We start from the raw sequence: 20,114 nt of genomic DNA, 5'->3' as shown, positions 1-20,114 counted from the left end.
TGTGTTGTGACCCTAAGCAAGTTACTTAACTTTCTCCATTTTCTTCCACAGGAAAATAGACAGTAATGAGACCTATTTCACAGGGTTGTCTAGAGAAGTAAATAAAATATTTACACACATAGCTGACCGAATGCCTTTCCGCTTTTTATGTGTTCAATACTCACAGCATCCAGGGAGGTAATGAGGGCATCCCATCTAAGAAATGGAATTCCTAAGGCCTAATACGGCTATTAGCCCCAGGAAAAACCAGGCCAGTCTCATGATTCTAAGGCTCCCCACTCTCTTCCCACTGCACTGTGTAGTTAATGAGATCCCAGCTCGGTGTATCAACGCCTCCCAGTTAACAGGATCTACATCTTGGGAGCTACACATGCAAATTATTATTTGCATGAAAATGGGTAATTATTATTATTTTTAAACATTTGCATCATCACAGATGGTCTTTGTGTCAGACTTTCTTTAGCAATGAGTGACTGAACTAGAAGGCTTGTGGTTCATTCAGAGGGTCATTAATTCAACGCAAGAAATTCATTTCCTGTCACTCATGTTGCTTAAACAATGCAAAGAAGAGGGTGTCTGCAGAGCAATCCATAAAGGCTGTGATGGAAGCTGGAAATCACCTAGCCCAACAATTCATTTCACAGGTGGAGGGAATGAGGACCAGGATGGAGAAGTCACAGAATTAACTAGTGGCAGAACTGAGACTAGAACCCCTTTTCTTTACTTCTGTGCCTGATTCTTGCCCTGAAACTATGAATGCTAACCATCTGATTCTTATTTGTTTAGGAACTCACTGATTGTTTGCAATATATTAGGAGAATAGAATAAATGACACTTAATATAATAAAGGTTCCAAAATGAAAAAAAAGGTCAAGAACCCTTCACAAATACCCTTGTGCTGTTTTCATTTTATCTTATTTCAGCAGTACACTTTTGGGAAAAGGGGACAACTCTATCTATATTGAATGGTATCATTTGAGTTCTGCCAATGTCATGGTATGAACTCAAAAACATTTTACATTAAAACAGAGCAAATTGCTTATGGTACCCATTGCATAATGAAGGAACACAATGAGAAATTGCAGTTCAAATTACTTATCAGGTCTTTTCCATTTTCTAAGTTTTTAAAGTAGAAAATTGCACAGTGTAATTACAGTAAGTTAATTTGCATTCATATTACAATTCAATGAGCAATTACATTCTTTTTATTTAAAAAAATATTTTAAAAAGTATGATTTCCGTCAGTATGTTTTGCAGAAAGAGAGGTGACTTTTTCCTTGTAAACTTTTCATGAAAATTCAACTGTGCATCCTGTACCTTCCAGTGTAAAACTGTGCTTTATTCATTGTTTCCTTTTGGGGGAGAGAGGACAAGAGAACTTTTTGAAGCATGTCTGTGGCTTCAGAGCTTATAGGTAAGAATGCTCCAAAATATCATAGAATATCCGAGTTTGGAAAGAGAACTTAAGGTCTTATTGTTCAAGGGTCCCCCATTCCCTCTGTCTGAAACTTGATTTCTCCACAGACTTTCTGCCAAGACACCATGTAATGTATATTTCATTAACTCCTCTGCCAGGGCATTCTTTGACTTCTGATCATATTTACCATTTTCAGGAGGGTGCTTCCACTTTAATCCAATCATCTCCTCCATACTAACCTGAATTTATGGGATACTTACATAAAATAACATTTCTGGCTGTGATAGTGTTATGTGACAGAGCATTCTTCTTATTTTGAATATATATGTACATAATATGTATTGCATAAAGTACATACAAATATAATATGTATGTATATGTGTGTGTATATATATAGTGTGTGTGTGTGTGTGTGTGTACACAGTGTGCGTGCACGCCTGTACTGGGGCTTGAACTCTTGACCTCACTCAGCCTGGAACTATTCTTTCATGTTTTCACTTGAGACTGGTGCTCTACCACTTGTGCTTCAGCACCACTTCTAACTTTTTGTTGTTTAACTGAAAATAAGAGTCTCACAGATTTTTCTGCCTGGGCTGGCATTGAACATGATCCTCAGATTTCAACTTCTACAAAGCTAGGATGACAAGAGTGAAGCAACAGCACCCAGAAAACCTTTGCACTGGTTCATAATAGAATACTACATACTTTAATGGTAGGGGGTGGTTAGCTCTTCCATATGGTAGGTAATGAAGGTAAAATAGACATGTATTAAATTGCACAGATTTTAAGAGAAGCTAGATTGGTTTGAACAAATGTATTTGTCTGTTTAACCAAAACTACATTAAAAATATAAAACATTCCATTATCCCAGAAATTCCTTGTATCCCTTTTTTGGCAATAACCCTCCACTGAGGCAAGTAGTATTCTAATTTTTCTCATTGTTGATTTTTTTGTTCCTATTCTTGATTTTCATATAGATGAATCATAGTGATATCTGCTGAGTCTGGCTTCTCTCTTCTTACTCAACATGTTTTAAAGATTCATCCATATTGCTGTATATGTAGTAGTGTATTTTACTTCTTGTTCAGTAGTATTTCACTGTATGAATATTTTACAATTTTTTCAGCCATTCTACTGTGCATAATCATTTGGATTGTTTCCAGTTTGACCTATTAAAGCTACAGTAAGCTTTTTTTTTTTTTTTTGGCCAGTCCTGGGCTTGGACTCAGGGCCCTGTCCCTGGCTTCTTTTTGCTCAAGGCTAGCACTCTGCCACTTGAGCCACAGCACCTTTTCTGGCCATTTTCTGTATATGTGGTGCTGGGGAATCGAACCCAGGGCCTCATGTATACAAGGCAAGCACTCTTGCCACTAGGCCATATCCCAAGCCTACAATAAGCTTTTAAGTGAGTGAGTGAGAGAGAGAGAGTGAGAGAGAGAGCGAGAGAGAGAGCGAGAGAACGAGAGAGAGAGAGCGCACACGCTCTCGCACGCATGCATGTGAATGTTTTATTTCTCACAGGTAAAAACCTAGGAGGAATAAATATGTAAATACTTGCAAGCACTCGTAAAGTAGGTGTGCATATAACATGGTAAAAAAGTGCCAGGAAGTTCTCTGGCAGTATATGAGTTCTCCAGAGTCTTGCCAAATATTTAATGTTTCAGACTTTTAAATTGCATCCATTTTAGTAGATGAGAAATGGTAGCTCATTATGCTCTTATTTATGTATTTCTTTTTCATATCTTTTCTTTTCTGTGGTGCTGGGTTTGCAATCAGGACTGTATGCTTGCTAAATGTGTCTTTTACCACTTGAACGACTCATAGCCCTTTTGACTTTAGTTATTTTTTCATATAGAGTCTCACTTGTATTCTTATGTCAGCCTGGATTGTGATCCTCTTATTTCTTATTTGCACTTCCCTCATAACTAGGATGAAGAACACAAGCCACTGCACCTAGATAATATTGATTAAGATGGGGATCATATGAACTTTTTGTCTGTGTTGGCCTCAAACTGTGATGCTGTATAGAAATCTCAGTATCCAGAGCAACAAGGAACACAATTGTGAACCATTGGCTCCCTGATCTGAAATTATTTTTTCATGAAGGGAGTTCTTGTATCTGTAGCCGTAATACCTTCCCCCATTCTTTCCAGCATTTTGGAGATAGCATTTTCTTTCCTAATCTTCAATCAAAAGTACACAATTCACCTGTTTGATCATGTCTGAATTGTTATGACCAAGGAATGCCTGAGGAATAATCATCTGTCTATCTCTGCTGCTGGAGGTAGAGTCATCTATACCAGAACTAAGTAAATGAAAGTAAATGTGGGTGGAGGAACTGCCCATCAATGAAACCTAGGTGTGGTTTCAGAAGGAGGAAGAATGGTCCTAGAAACGTAAAAAGTACAAGTGTGTCATATCTTTAACACAGAAGCTACAAAATATATGCCAGCTATATCTTATATCTTATGTTATGCCAAACGTCTCTGCTTCTGACGGTTTATAAGCATCAGAAACACAGTCACTTTCTATTATCTTTCAGTCAACTCCTTTTATCAAGCAATAATGTCACCTTAAACTTGACTGGGTGGAAAAATTGGGGGTTTGTATTGGGACATGAGAGCCCTTTGACATCATGCTCTCCCACTCATTCCCACTGTGCATTTAGCTAGAAAGAGCAGCTGGGTGGCATAAACACCATCCCCACGTACCACTTTCCCTTATTTCCCCCTAGGAAAGAAACAAGGAATGCTATTTATAGTGAATGGAAATCAGAGTCAAGTTTCCTAATGTGGCCACACGACCTTTTCCTGGAATCAAGAGAAGTTGGGCACCGTTTACTTTCACATATCCCGATGGCAATATTTTTGCATTCGTCTTTTTGACTTGAGAAGTAGAAATTGTACATTTCACTTATATGTTGTACATGTACAAAATACTGTGAAATGTGCTTAATTTGTAAAGTGTGCCAAGTATTTGCTGCTTCTTCTTGTTTTAGTATTTGATTCTTGTTTTCATTTTAGATCCTTTTATAAACTTTCACACCTAAATTTTAAGTTAAAGGACTGAACAGAGCAAACAAAACCCTCTATAGTTTGTTCAGACTTGCTTCTCTGTTCTCTAGTCACCTCTAGTCACCCTCACAGAGACGCCGTCTTGTTTTGTTGTTGTTGTTTTATACATTCTCCCTTCCCTCTCTAGCCTGGAATAACTCACCATGGTCCACCAGATTCACCTAGCTACTCAGTTGTTGTCTGTTACAATAACAACATTCTCTCTATGAAGTCTTCAGAGCATCCTCGCCCAGGTTGCATGTCATATTAATACCCTCTTCATGTCCTGAACTTGCATAATCCTAGCACTGATCCCAGTGCAGTGTGGTAATGTGTTTGAGAAAAGGTTTTTGTCTTCTTTCTTAGGAATACCAAATATAGTGCCAGGAGTACATGGAGTAAGAAGTTAATAAATATATTTATTTTTAAAATAAAGAATAAAACTTTCTTCACAAAACACAGAATCTGAGGTTGACATAAATGAATTAAAATGGCATAATTAAAGTATATAAAGTATATATAATATGTACTTTAACTTAAAGTTAAAGTATAATAAAGTTAAATTATAAATATAAAGTAAAAGTATAAATAAAGTTAAAGTATATATTATATATACTTTATATATAACATATATTTTATATATAACTTATGTATTTTATATAGTTTATAAGTATACATACTCATATACATCATTATATATGTGTACATTTTGGAGGTATTGGGGTCTGAACTCAGTGCCTTGCAATTGTTGGCTCGCAATTTAACATTAAATCATGGCCCTGATTTTATTTTTTTGTTGATTTTTCACATAAGGTTTCACACATTTTATTCAAGGCTTGCTGAGACTGTAATGCATTCTAATGTATGTTTTCCATGTGGCTGAAAATATAAGCATGCATCACATTGACCAGTTTATTGAGAGAAGGTCTCATGAACATTTTTGCCAGGAATAGACTTGAACTTCAATTCTCCCATTTCCCTTATCCTCACCTCCTGCTTCCATAGCTGGTATTAAAGGTATGAACCCTAAGTTCATAATTATACTTTGACATTTTCTGCGTTAATATATTAACATACTTTGAGCATGTGATGTATCTAAGGAATTTGCTAGAAATGCTTATACTACACATTATTAAAACATACATATTAATTTTTATTGTCAAATTGGTGTACAGAGGGGTTACAGTTTCATACATTAGGCCTTGGGTACGTTTCTTGTACTATTTGTTACCTACTCCTTCATTCCCCCCTCCCCCCTCCTCCTTTCCCTCTCCCCCATGTGTTGTTCAGTTGGTTTACACCAATTTTGTTGTGAGCTTGAGCTCAGAGCTTTCAACTCTTGTTTGACAGTTTTTGCTCATGATGGTTGTTCTACAACTTGAGCTACATCTCCAATTCTGTCTTTTGCTAGGTAATGGAGGTAAGAGTCTCATAGATTTGTTTCTCTGGGCTATCTTTGAACTGCAGCCTTCACATCTCAGCCTCCTGGGTAGCTAGGATTAGGAGCCACTGGCACCTAGCTTAAAAATTACACTAATTTGAGTGCTGGGGATATGGCCTAGTGGCAAGAGTGCTTGCCTCGTATACATGAGGCCCTGGGTTCAATTCCCCAGCACCACATATACAGAAAGTGGCCAGACGTGGCGCTGTGGCTTAAGTGGCAGAGTGCTAGCCTTGAGTAAAAAGAAGCCAGGGACAGTGCTCAGGCCCTGAGTCCAAGGCCCAGGACTGGCCAAAAAAAAAAAAAAAAAATTGAAAACTTTAAGTGTTCAGAAATATCACCATAATCCTGGCAAATATAACACAAATATAAATATGACTTAAACAAAAGGAAACATATCCTACATTCGTGGACTGGGAAAAATGATAATTATCAAAGCATCTTCCATAACTAAAGGCACCTGCAGACTTAGAGGCACTCTTACAAAAATTCTAGGGATTTTAAAATATTTTTTCAATCCTAAGATTCGGATGAAATCACAAGCACCCTGAATAGCCAAAGCAGGATAAATAAGTTTTGAAAATCAAATATAGTCCATAGTGAGTACATATTGTGTACTTGAAATTTGCTAGGGATATATCTTAAGGGCTCTTACCACACACAATACAAGCTATAAGCAATGATGAATATGTTAATTAGCTTGATTGTGGCAATCATTTCACTGTGTGTACATATGTCAAAACATGACATTATACACCTGAAATATGTGTGGTATTTGTCAACCAGACATCAAGAAAGCTCTAAGGAAAGAATGCCCCCAACCTATAGCACAAGCTCATTTCATTACATACTATCCACTGAGAAACATATTGGAAACAGTTACAGGAATAAATACAATTTTAAGTAGCATAGAACACATAAAAAATTCTAATTTGTATCACTTTCTACTGAGCAATAGTTATTGCTATTAGGATTTCTGATTACCAATTTTCCTTTCAATCATAGGTCAGATTGAAACAGCACCTTAATAGACTGCCTCTTTTAGTTCCCAAGAATCATTGCAGCCAGATGACTTCGGTTGAGTTCAGTAATATACCCCTTGTTCCCCATTTGCTTACTATTTATGCTCATGTCTACCTCTCAGCTGACCGGGTTCCTCAAAGGCAGATTTGGTTTCTAATTAATCACTACTATATCCAATGCTTTCCTGCAGTGCTTGATAAACAGAATGGATTCCACTCATGCTGGCTGAATTAAAATAAATTAATTTATTGGAATTATCCTAGGATGAGAATGAGTATTTACTGGGGGACTTGGTATCAGCCATGCCCAACATGGTGTCTCATTTTAGGCTCACTGAAATCTCAGAGAAGTAGATGTGCTCCCTCCTCTTGGTGAAGAGGAGAAAATAGCAAAGAGGAGCAGTAACCAGTCAGGAATGAAGCCATCCCAGGTTCAATGCTGTGCTTTAACAATGCTTTGCTTCCTTCCCTGTTCCGAAGACTAAAAGAAGGGTTACACAGGAAATACGCGGAACTGGGCCTTGGAACAAAATAAATAATATATGTAGCTTTGCTATTTGTCATATTATATTGCTGTTTCTCAGAGTAGGTGATAAAAGAGTATCTATTAATTTTTCCCCTTATGCCACCCTTAATACAAATGTTATTGGTATTTTTAAAAGAACAGTTAAAGCTTCACACCTTAATTTTCAGATGAATTCTTGCTTGACACATCTAACATAAAAACTGAATATTCCTTTAAGATTTGGTTTAGGGGGACCCAGAAGGCCAGCAGGTCTTTAACCAGCAGCTTGTAAGCAAAGCGTACATGTGATTTTTTTTTCCCCAGTTTAAAGTTGGAAATAGTTATGGCTTGGTACCCTTGTTAGATATCCCCTATTGTTAGAATTTCCCCTATTTCCAAAGTGGGCTTTGTCCAAAACTGAATGGAGGTTGAGTTTTACATCCTTTTACACTTGCATGACTTGGCCAACTCAGCCCCTTGAATTCCCTCCAAAGTTTGTAGCTACTACACTGACTATTGGAAAGAGAACAAGACAGAAGGCAGGTGAAAGCCACACTTTTGACATGCAGGGCCTTGGCAAGGCATATAAATGCCTCTGAAATTCAACACATGGAGAACTTGCATTTCGGGGGCAGAGTCAATGAACAGTTAAGCCTATGCTATCTGTCCAGCCCACTGAAGTTGAATGCTATAATTCATTCCGTTTCACCCATGGTTCCTCAGATTTCTCCATGGCCTCTTGGGTACTGAGAGTCCAAGAATCTTGACAGATGAAAAAAGTGAAATGTTTCATTTATCTTAACTGAGTTATTGGCCAGCCAGAACTTCCTATATAAAGTGTAGAACATTCCCCCCTGGCAACTCATTCTACTTTTAGAACACTGGAACCATGGAAGAGCTTTGACCTGTTTTCTTTGGATCCTGACCCTTAGACCTGCTGGTGGTCGTCCCTGAGGAGTAGAATCAAAGATTCTCCCACCTGTCCCTCCCACCTGTGAAGAATTTCCTGCGATCCACTTTTTCTCCTAAAACTGCATCCTGCCAAGGAATTCACACATTTTTCTTGTCTCCATGTAAATTGCTATCTTTTCAGGAGGTGCCTGACAGCCAAGTTTTCTGGGGTCTCCATTTGTACAGAAGCTGTTATTAAGGAATAAGTTTAATGGGTCGTGAATTTTGTGGGGAAAGGGAAGGTCTCTTCATGACTTTGTATATACCAGCCGTAGACCTATTGGCTCGACAAAGAGTGCATTAGGCTAAATATTTTTAGCCCATTGACTCTGAAGGTAATAACCCTAAATGCTTCATTACATTTTCATGGGTGAGTGACAGACGCTGACCAGGAAAAAAATAAATAAATCCCCAAACAAGTCTACCACCTTAGCTTTATTATTACACAGCCGGATACATCATGACACAGGAAGGGAGTATGGCCCCTAAAAAGAATCGAAATCAAGTTTTAAATAAACAATCTTCTTTCCCTCTTCCTGCATTGGCCTCAAGGGGTATCCTTTGATTTTTGTTTTTCTCCACCTCTTTTCACCAGGCCTTGGTGTTTCTGGAGACATGGATGTCACAACAGGCATTGAATAGGTGAAAGATGTTTCAGATTGAAACCATATTTTCTGCGTTTTGGGATTCCTCCCAGGATCTTTGTAAGCTGGAGTGTGAGTAGTAGACATAAATAGCTTGTGTGTATCCTGAAGACTTCTGTGCAGGTTCTGATTTGAGGATCGCCTACTCTGAGCATCAAGGATGGCGTAGGAGTGGGGACAGGAAAGTAGGGGAAGCCAGTTGACTGCAGCCTCCCTAGGAGGAGGGCAAGCCATCTTCCTTCCAGGCGCCCAAATGGATAGCCTGGGAAAGAAACCCCAGTACCTCAAGACCATCATCCAGCCACTTTGGCTGCTAGGACAGGGCGCCCCCTCCAGCTAGGGGACGTGGGGGTAAACAAGACCCCTTCGACCACCCTTCCTGTCTGGATTTCACTCCAACACTGTGGCGTTTGCGCTATGCATTATGTTTAGACCCGAGAGAAAGAAGAGAGAGGCCTGTCCGGGGCTGTGGCTGGTGATGGCGCAAACACTAGATACTCGGTGATCCCCTCCTCTATCTCACGCCCACTCCCTGCCTGCGCAGCTGGGGCGGGGACCCCCAGCTCTCCACTGCTCGCTCCACGCTGGGATGGGGAGTAAGCCTTGGGGCTCCAGAGGAGCGTTTGCGAGCCCAGGCGCCCCCGCTCGCTCGCTCCCTCGCTCTCCCTCCTCCGCGTCGCCGCCTCGACTCTGCTAAGCTCTGGGAGAGCGCGCGCTTAGTCTGCGCACCGAGCGCCCCGGCGGGAGCGGGAGCCCAGAGGCCGGGGCGTAGGGGCACGCTGCGGGCGGCCAGGCGGCGGTGGCAGCCCAGGAGCTGGCAGGTGAGCGGCGCCGCGGGGGTGCGGGCACGGCGTCGGGCCGGGCGGGGCGGGGCGGGGGCCGGGAGAGGAGGCGGGTCCTCGTGGGGGGCGGTCTCCTCCTCCCCGGGTTCTGACGCGGGCCCGAGGCTCCGGGGGAGGATGGACCCTGCTCCGTGCTCGCCCGGGCTTCCCCGGGCTGCAGAGCGCTCCTGAGTGCCGCCGTCCGCCGGGCATGGGGAGCCGCTTCGCGGGCGGCTGCGGCAGCGGACGAAGAGGATGCTCAGGGCGAGCGGAGGTGAGGAGCGTTGGGGACACGAGGGGGCCCCGGAGTTCAGCTCGGACAGGTGCCCCACGAGGACGTGGCGCGGGCGAGCAGGGGTGCGGAGGAGGGCTCTCCAGGCGCGCCTCTCGAGAGGGAGTTTTGGCTGGAGACTCTGCGGGTGGCGACTGCTGCAATTTTCCGTCCTCTCCCTCTAGTAGCGGGGAGAAAGGGGCGACCTTTGCTTCTCTCTCCTGAGTCCCCCACTCTCACCCCACCCCCCACTTCGGAACACGCGCCACACACTCTCTCCAGACTTGTCCACCCCGAGACACCAGGTCTCTCTGTAGGAGCCCTGGGATCTTCCCCCTCTCGCGATCTAGCCATCTCGGAGGCTTCTGCCCCGCTAGAACCTGCACCCCTGCTCCCCAAATCACAGCCCTGCCTCTCTAGTCGCATCCGGGAGCCGAACCAGGTTCCTCACTTGTCTACTTCCCACCTTGTCCCCCCAATCCCGATCTGTCCCTGTCATCCCGGCCCTAGCGCTGGCGTCGTCGGAGTTGATTCTCGGGTCTCCCGGACCTCAGCTCTTCTTTGGGTCCTTCATCTCCTCTCTCTCTCGGCCGCCTGTTCTCCTCTATTCCGTTATGGGCTGGGTAGGAGTGAGGGAGGGCGCCCCGTTACTTCCCTCCATCGCGTCCTTGGTCCCTCTGCGTTCTGAAATCAACGCTCTGCCTCTGAGGCGGAAAGCCCCACGTTGTCCTACTGGGGAAACTTTAAGTCCCGGTGGTTCGGCCGGTAATGGGGCCGGGGAAGAGAATCACTACCGCCGAGGGAACCGCAGAATCAGGAGTCCGCTCGGGGAACGGAGGGTGGGCGGTTGGGTTGCGGCGCCCGGCAAGGGGCTTCGGGCAGGTCTACAAAGTAAATTCCTAAAGCCCAAGGTTTGCTTGGCTGCGACCCCACCCCCCCCCACACCCCCCTGCAGGAGGTGCCTCTTTTCTCTGCACTTTTTAAGTCCCTTTTCATTTTTGTTTATTTATCTGGCGGTTCTGGTGGAGCTGACGCGGGGGAGTGCGGGGCACGGGGGAAAGCTCGATGGCGAGTCCACCCCCCTGGCTCGCTGCCGGGACTTGCCAGACTGCGTATGTTTCACTCCTTGAACTATCCCCAGCCCCCAACCGCATCACACAGTCCTCATTGTTGGGGGTCTGCCCGGGCACTTCCGCCTGCCTGGGACCAGAGTCTGAAGGAATGGATGGGGGTGGGGAAGCCCAGGGCGTTTGGCCACCGCCAGGCGCTTAGTGGCGGCTGGCAGAGTGGAGAGCGCCCCGGCGCGGGCATCTGTGCGCTCCGATGTGTGTCTCTGAGGCTGTGTGCACGCCCGCGTGGGTCGGTGTCGGCATGTGTGTTTGCACGTCGGTGCACGCCGATGTTTAGATCTGTTAGCTAGAAGAGCGAATCCAGAGCGCCTTTTCTCTGCCCTGGGAGCCGGTAGCCCCAGACAGATAGATGCTCACCCTTCCTTTCTTTGGTAGCCCTCAGGGCCCTGGGTGAACATCCTTACTGTAGTTTTCCTCCCTCCCTTCTGCTCCCTTTTTGCTGCTGGCCCCTTGGACGCACTTTTACAATGTTGACGGTTTTGAATAAAGCCTTGTGGGGGTTCCACCGATACTTCCCCAACACTTTGCGTGTTTTCCAGTAATCATATAAATTAAAGGTGGCTAACGTTTAGAACCCCCTAATTATCCGGTTCACGTTTATGCATTTATGTGCCAATTATAGGTCTTGTGGGAAATCCATAAAATTATAAACCATCCCCACCCCCTGAATTAACACCCATTGTTTCATTATCTCAATGATGAGTGATTCTGGATGGAGCCCGTGCTGGCGAGAACCTAGCTGGGGTGGGAGAGAGAGGTTAGGTTAGAAGGACTAGGGAAACAGCACTGGCCCTTCCCATCTCTTTCCCTGTCCCAAGGAAGCTGGGTGACACTTCTGGAAAAAACTGAAAGGGATCAAAGATTTTCTTGATTTCCCATTGAGAAGGGCGTTCTAATCAAAGCTGTATAAAAGTCAACTTCTAAGCAATCAGAAATTGTCTGCTGATGTCCTTGATTGAAACCCTCGCAATTCAAATGGGGTATTGAAGAACTCACAGAAATGGCTTTTGAAGCACTATTGTTCTTTTCCATACACAGAAGCCTCTCTGAATGAAAGGTTTAGGAAGTTCAAAATGTGGTGGTTTGAAAGGACCGACTTTGTAACTGTTTGACAACGCTGGCAGAGTCTGCAGGGATGAAAGCAGAGGCTAAGGTGGGATGTGAGGACTACATGTTGTTACTGTATTCTTGGGAACAGTGTAGCTCTGGAGCCTGGATTTGGCAATTAAATCTCTTCCTAAAAGCGGATTTACGAGATGATTTTTAGTAGGGATTTTCTTTTTGATGGTTTGCTTAGGCATATCTGAAACATTTAATCATGCTCATTGTATTCCACAATAAAATCTGAATAAAAATTACTTACTGTTGATGAAGCTCCCTTCACAAACTGTTTCACAGTATGTCTCATTTGCAAGACACACCATTGTGTAAGGCTGTAGGGAAGAGATTGAGTCACTTATTGTTCATTTATCCTCCCTGAGTCAGAGCAGGTTATGTTCTTTGCTTCTCTGCCTTTTAAGTCATATATCCTTAAACAGGTAGGTTTTTGGGGTTGGTGAATGGCCATACCCATCTGTAAACTGGGTTTAGTCAATTACTGGTACCTGGAGTCAGCCTGTAGTAGGTAGAGGTAGTGTTTCATTTTGAGAATTTACTCAATTCAAATATTTTGTTTTTCACTGAGAGCTAATCCTTCTTTCAAACTAATAAAGAAAACAGAGCAAACAAAATCACAGTTTATGACTTTCAGATGGCACATTTTTGTGTGTGCAGGTCCTGGGGCTTGAACTCAGTGCCTGGACGTTGTCCCTGAGCTTTTTTTGCTGAAGCATAATGCTCTACCACTTGAATCACAGCTCCACTTCTGGCTTTTTGATGACTATGCAGACAAGAGTCTTGTGTGTTTTCCTGCCCCTATTTGCTTCAAACAGAGATTCTTACATCTCAGCCCCCTGAGTATGTAGGGTTACAGGCGTGAGCCACCAGTGCCAGACTTAGGTGGCACTTAAAAAAATAGCACACATTAAGGAGTGCTGTCAGGAACTTTTAAATGTTATTTTGGACTTTCAAAATTGGATCCGACTCTGGAGTCATTTAATAGTAAAAACGGAAGTTCACTAGTGAAGCAATTAAAAATCACTCACTTCTTAGGACCTCAGTTTTATCATCTGCAAAACAGGGGCAATATTTCCTATCTTATGAATCTTTGAGCAGTTTTATAGGGAAAATTCTCTCATTGAGTTCCTCTGTCTATAGCAGGGTGTCAAAAGAATGGTAATTTTTAGTAGTAGACAGCATGGAATTCTGCTAAGGAAAGAAGATGACATTTAAAATTAGAAGGCCAGAACTGAATTCAACTACTACCTGTCTTTGTGATGTTTGGCAAGTCACCTCTCATATTCATAAAAATATGAATAACCTTTATAGAGTACTTAGTATTAGCCAGGTTCTCTTCTAAGTACTTTGCATACATTAACTTACTTAATCTTTAAATAACCCTAGAAGTAAAGGCTTGCGTTCTTTTTCTTGTTTAATAGATAAAGGAACTAGGGCATCTGGAGATTTGGCAACTAGCCCAAGATTACCTAGGAAACAAAAGGGTGAAAGCAGAATTTAAACCCACCCATTTGAGTCCCAGGGTCTTCTTATACCCCTAACTGTATGCTGTGCTGCTTTTGAGTATGGAGTGGTTTCCCCAAGTGGTTTTAAAATTGAATGAAAAAGTAAGACATCTTGCTTTTGCAAGCTACAGATTTCCCTCCCCATTTGATATGCTACCAGCACACAATGGGTGTTGCTTTATTGATCACAAGGTCTTGAGCAGATGGTAGGCATTTTGAACACTTGTGACTCTGAGACATCTTCTAACAGGTATTGGTTGATATTGGTTCACATCTATCTGTGAAAATATTTATTAATTAGGTAATTAATTAGTAAGTAATTGATTAGGCAATTAATTAAGAATGCAGAGATTTCATTAGTGCTGTTATCAGTTATAAGCTGCAGTAAGCAGAACTGCTCCAAATACAGACAACATAGCAAGTGGTAAAAAGTCTGGATTTGGGCATTGAATTGCCTGGCTTCAGCCTGCACCTCCCCCAGCTCAGCAAGCTGTGTGACCTTGGCCAGCTCATCTGAGTTCTCTGTGCATTGATTTTCTTTATAATAAAATGTCAGCACTGTCAGGTGCTGGTGGGTCCTACCTGTAATCCTAGCTACTCAGGAGGCTGAGATCTGAGGATATGAGTTCAAAGCCAGCCCATGTAGGAAAGTCTGTGAGACTCTCATCTTCAGTTAATCAGCAAAATACTGGAAGTGGAGCTATGACTCAAATGGTGGAATGCTAGCCCAAGTATAAAAGCTAGGCCTTAGTTCAAGACCAGTACTAATGGGTGCATATGCGCGCGTGTGTGTGCATGCACACACACACACACACACACACACAATATGTACTTATCTCAGAAAATGGTTCTGATGATGACAGGAATTAACACTAAGTGCTTAGAACTATGGCTTCTATGAAATATTCTTAGCCATCACGGTTATAGTAAAAAGGAAATGAAATTCTTTCCCCTTGGCCTTTATTAAGGGAACAACACCCTTTGTGTGTTTGTTTTCCTAACTAGCACGTAGAAAAAAGAGACGTGATTTACATTTTTCACATGTTCTTTTGTTTAGTTCAAATAAGAGCATTTTTTGAATATTTGTACATTGTGGAAGAAGAATTGGGTAAGCACCCATCATGCTAGAATATCCATGCCATTGTTCTAGTCTTGCAATTATTTGGAGGAAATTAAAAGAACTTACTGAATTCTACATATAGATTAGTTTTCCTGTTTTTGTTTTATTGGTGGTATTGGTGTTTGAACTAAGGTCCTCACACTTGCTAGCCAGGCACTTGAAGTGTGCCTGCAGCTAATTAGTCAATTTGGCAAAAACTAGAATGGAGGAGGAGTCAGACTCAGAGAGCTATGTGGCTTTAGTTCTTGGACTCCTTGTCCAATGCTCCTTTCACTAGGCCAGATTGCCTCCTGTGCCATGATAGAGGAGTGGCTTGAAAATATAAATAAAACTTGGCAAGGAAGATGCTGTCAGGCTAAGAGCATGAGCCAGCCCCACATTCTGTTCTGCAAAAATAGTGTCAGTAGGGAATGTGCATTTATATCCCTGAAAACCAGCACTGCCCTCCATCTATGAAATGCACGTCAGGATATGAACTCACGTAGCCACAAAACAAAACAAAACAGAGCAACCCATTATGCCAATTAATCACCTGAACATTTCCCGGAGGTCAGAGAACAAATGTTCTGTTTCTTTTTTTGTGACATTCTCTTTGCATTGTTCTTCCATTTAGTCTACAGAGATGGGAAGGTTTTGGTTCAGGAATCATAAAACTCCTCTGGCTTCTATTTCATGAAATATGCAGCATATTCTATTGGAAAGAAATTGCCAGCTTGCTTTTATTATTATTATTTTACTTTATTTGAACCTGACATATAGCCAATCTACTATGCCAGTGGGGGATACTCATAAAGGGAAAGGAGAACAGAAATAAAATTCTGCTGAATAGGAGAGTGCGCAGCTACATTGATGAGTTTTGTGGTGGTGAAGGTGCACTGCTTAGCTTTGGGGATAAGAACGTGAAATGGGCACTCTCAGAGAGCTCAGACTAATGTGCAGGAAACCCAGAGGAACAGTGCTGACCACCAATGGCCAGTCTCCCAGATCTTCTGATCCCAAGTGTTTGTTCCCAGTTCTGTAGCGGTTTCTGACTCTTTCTGTGGTCCATCTCTATCTCCAGACTGGGTCATCATCCATTGGATTTTCATCCATCAGTTGAATCTTCTCTTTTGTTCTTTCTCTCTTGTTTCCACCTTGTTTGAGTCAGTTCTTACGTCTGTTTTGTTTTTATTCTTAGTACTATAACAATTGAATGAAGTCCTGGAAAGTTAAAAATATGCATTACAGTTGTGTGGTTTGGATGTGGTCTGGGTTTACATGTCTGTCCAGGTTTCATGAATTTCATTCGTGAAATTGGATTTCCCTTGTGAGGTACTAAGAGCTGGAAATTTAAATGTGACTATGGCCTTTAGAGGTGGATCTTTTGGGAAGTAATTAGGATTAAAGTCATTAGGTTGGGGTCCCCATGATTGACTCATGATAGTGTTATATGAAGAAGAATTGACAATAGGGGAGACATGCATAAGTGCTATCTTTTCCCTCCCCTCCCCTCCCCTTTCCTCCTCTCCCCTCCCCTCCCTTTCCCCTTCCCTCCCTCCCTTCCTTTCTTTTTCTTTCTTTTTGGTTGTGGGGCTTCAACTCAAGGCCTGGGTACTTCCCTGACCTATACCTTGAGCCATAGCACCACTTCTGATTTTTGAGTAGTTAATTGAATATAAGACTCTCATAGGGATGTTTCTGCCTAGGTTGGCTGCAAATCATGACCCTCAGATCTTAGCCTCCTGAGTAGCTAAGATTACAGGCGTGAGCCACTGGCACCAGTCTAGTGTTTTCTTTCTCAAACTATGTAATGCCTTGTGCCAACCTGGAACTGCTAGCAAGTAGGTGATCTCTGGATATGGCCTCTAGACCTCAGGCCTCCAGAACCATGAGCCAAGAGAAGCATCTTTACATTAAAACTCACTAAGTCTATATTTGTAGAGTTATCATAAACAGAAAACAGTCTCATATAGAGTGTTTCTAGGAAATTAAGGAAGAAAATTACGCTCATGAACACTACTTGTTTGACCATTCATGTTTACTAAACACCCATTTGGTTCCTGAGCTGGCTCTGTGCCAGGCATTGCAAAAGTTCTAAGATGCAAAGATGCAGCTTCCACCAAAGGACCCAGCCTCATATATGAATAACTGCTATTGGATGAGATACCATTTAGAAAATATTTTCCTGGCCCCTGAAGCTTCTAAAGAGTAGTTCATCTGAGAGAAGAAACAGATGGGAGCAGATTCAAAGAAAACCATATTTCACCTGGGTCTTGAAGTTTGAGTAGGAGTTTCTCAGTGTTTAAAGGGAGTCCAGCCAGGAACCAGCGAGTCACACCTATAATTCTAGCTAATCAGGTGGATAAGATTTGATGATCACAGTTCACAGCCAGATTGGGAAGGAAAATCTGTGAGATTCTATTTCTAATTAAGCAGCAAAATATATAGACTGGAGGAGTGGATCAAATGGTAGTGCACCAGCCATGAACAAAAAAGCCAAGGGAGGGCTGGGGATATAGCCTAGTGGCAAGAGTGCCTGCCTCGGATACACGAGGCCCTAGGTTCGATTCCCCAGCACCACATATACAGAAAACGGCCAGAAGCGGCGCTGTGGCTCAAGTGGCAGAGTGCTAGCCTTGAGCGGGAAGAAGCCAGGGACAGTGCTCAGGCCCTGAGTCCAAGGCCCAGGACTGGCCAAAAAAAAAAAAAAAAGCCAAGGGAGAGTGGTAGAGTATAAGGTCCTGATTTCAAGCCACAGTTATGGTACAGGTGAGAGAGAGAGAGAGAGACAGACAGACAGACAGACAGACACAAGAGCCAGAGAGAGAAAGGGACACAGAGAGAGGGAGACAGGGAGAAAGTGCACAAGAACAAGCTGAAAGAACTATGGGGAAAAAAGAGAAGTCTTATTACTAATCCTAGGATGGATACAATTGGGTGTAATCACTATATAGACTATGTGGTAGGAGTGGGATTTTCTGAATAGAGCATTTCCCAAACTGATTACCAGGAAACACTGTTCCCCAAGGTCATTGTGAGTGTTTTTAAAGGAACTGTATACAGAAGGGAAAAAAAAAGTCCTATGCTGAACAATTTTTGGAAAGCACTGATTTGCATCTCCTGCTCTTAGTGCATTATAGCATTTACTGATGTGTTATAGGTCCAGTGGTTTGCGGCAATAGAGAAACTCATTTAATTGACTCGTTTTTTAAAAACTGGCTTGACATATGTATTTGTTAGCCTTCCATTTCTGTGACAAAATATCTGAGATAATGTACTTAAAGGGAGGAAAGAGTTATTCTGCACATGGCTCCAGAAATTTAAATCCATTATCACTTGGCTCCACTGTTTTGGGGTCCATAGTAAGGCTGAACACACAGAGGAAGTGTGTGGTGGGGCAAAGTGGTTCTTCTCATGCTGGACAGGAAGCATAGAGAAACAGGAAGTGGAAAGGGCCAGGGTCCCAATCTTCTTCTCAAGGCCTCAGTGACCTAACCTTACCTCCCACTAGACCCCAATTCCTCAAGGTTCCACCACCTCCCAATGGCATCACCAGCTGTCAACCAAGCCTTTAGCACAAGGGCCTTCAAGGGAATGTTTATGATCCAAATCATAGCACCATAGAATACTTAATTTCAAGGAGCTACTCTCAGTTACATTCCAGGTAGATCAGAGAAAATATTTGTAGAGGTGTACTTAGGATTTTCACTTTCACGGGAAAATGTTTGATCTGAAATAGCAGATAGAATACTTAAAAACTGCAGAAAGCTTAAACAGAAGTTCAGTAGAACCAAGTCAGTTTTTACCACTCAGTTCACAATGTATAGGTGTGTAAGTACTTCTTCACAATCACATCTTACTTACTCCTGCCCAGTTATGTCATTGCCATTCTAAACCTGATACCCATCATTTTATATGATTCTTTTGGATATAATTCTATCCAATAATATTCCTGCAAAAATATGTGTATAAATTATTTAGAGGGAAGAAGTATGGTTTCATTTTTATATAATAAAAGCAATTGTAGAATCTGGAATGTACTAAGTGCTCAGTAAGTTTCTGCTGAATTGAATTTAGTGAACTATGTGCTTGTCTCATGTGGTTTGTTAAGTTAATTTGGGTAAACCAATTCTATTAGTAGTGTTTCACACAGGTAGTATTAAATACTATGTGATCCATGAATCAGAGCTATTTTTGGTTGCAGTTCTTTATTTCCTAGCAGGAATTTGGAAGTGGATAGTAACAACTGTCTGTGGGAAATCACTCCTGTGTTTTATTGACATCATTTACTATCAATAATAACTAGTTACTCAAATCTATCTTGTTAAGATAGAGGACTGTGGAGCTCACCACTTCTGTTATAGGAAAAGATGTAACTCCAAATGCTGTCAGTCAAAAAGAAAACTAAAAGAAGTTTACAGTACTGATTACACAGTACTTTGAAGGTTCCTGAACACCCAATCCTTAAAGATCTCAAGAATTAACTAACCAAGAGAGTGAGATAATTTATGTCTTTATTCTCAGCTACTCTGGAGTTGGTGATCAGAAATATCACAATTCTAGGCCAGCTTAGGCAAAAAAAAAGTAACATCCCATCTCAACTAATACATTAGGCATAGCTGGGCACAGGAGGCATAAGTAAGAGAATTATGTTCCAAGTCAGCCCAAGCAGAAATATCAGGCCATACTTGAGAAATAGCTAGAGCCTAATGGGCTGGAGACGTGGATCAAACGATAAAGCACTTGCCAAGCAAATACAAAGCCCTGAGTTCAAATCCCAGTGTCACCAAGTGAAAAAAAGAGAAAGAACTTGCTATTATTTACAGAGGGTCATAATCAGCAACTTTGATGACCATATGACATCTGTCTTGAGATGTTAGGAACATTCTCTTGAAAAAGTTTGTTGCATCTAAAACATGAATCATATTTGGGTGGCATTTATCATTTTTATTATCTTATGTATTCTATATGATCATATGTTACTCTGCATTCATCCTATGAATGTGAATGGCAACATATTGGTAAAGAGGGCAGGGGTGGAGAATGAGAGGAATAAGTAGATGACTTAAAGGCACACTGGAGCTGGCTTTTGGGCCTAGGCCATATGGGATTGCATAGCCTGGTTTCTCAAGTAGGGAG

At 42.2% G+C, this 20,114-nt stretch overlaps 1 protein-coding gene across 2 annotated transcripts in view; it reads left to right on the top strand.

Annotated features, from left to right (window-relative positions):
- The first annotated feature begins 10,022 nt into the window (after positions 1-10,022).
- Dab1 (DAB adaptor protein 1) overlaps positions 10,023-20,114 on the top strand; it is a 392,203-nt gene continuing 382,111 nt past the window's right edge. For both annotated transcript variants that reach the window (XM_048351414.1, XM_048351413.1), the window contains exon 1: positions 10,023-10,128. The gene's annotated coding sequence lies outside the window, so the exon portion shown is untranslated. The remainder of the gene's footprint in view (positions 10,129-20,114) is intronic.

This window comes from Perognathus longimembris, chromosome 7, assembly GCF_023159225.1.
Source record: "Perognathus longimembris pacificus isolate PPM17 chromosome 7, ASM2315922v1, whole genome shotgun sequence".
NCBI classification, from domain to species: domain Eukaryota; kingdom Metazoa; phylum Chordata; class Mammalia; order Rodentia; family Heteromyidae; genus Perognathus; species Perognathus longimembris.
The sequence above is the reverse complement of the archived record's forward strand: the minus strand, read 5'-3'. Positions and strand labels throughout refer to the sequence as shown.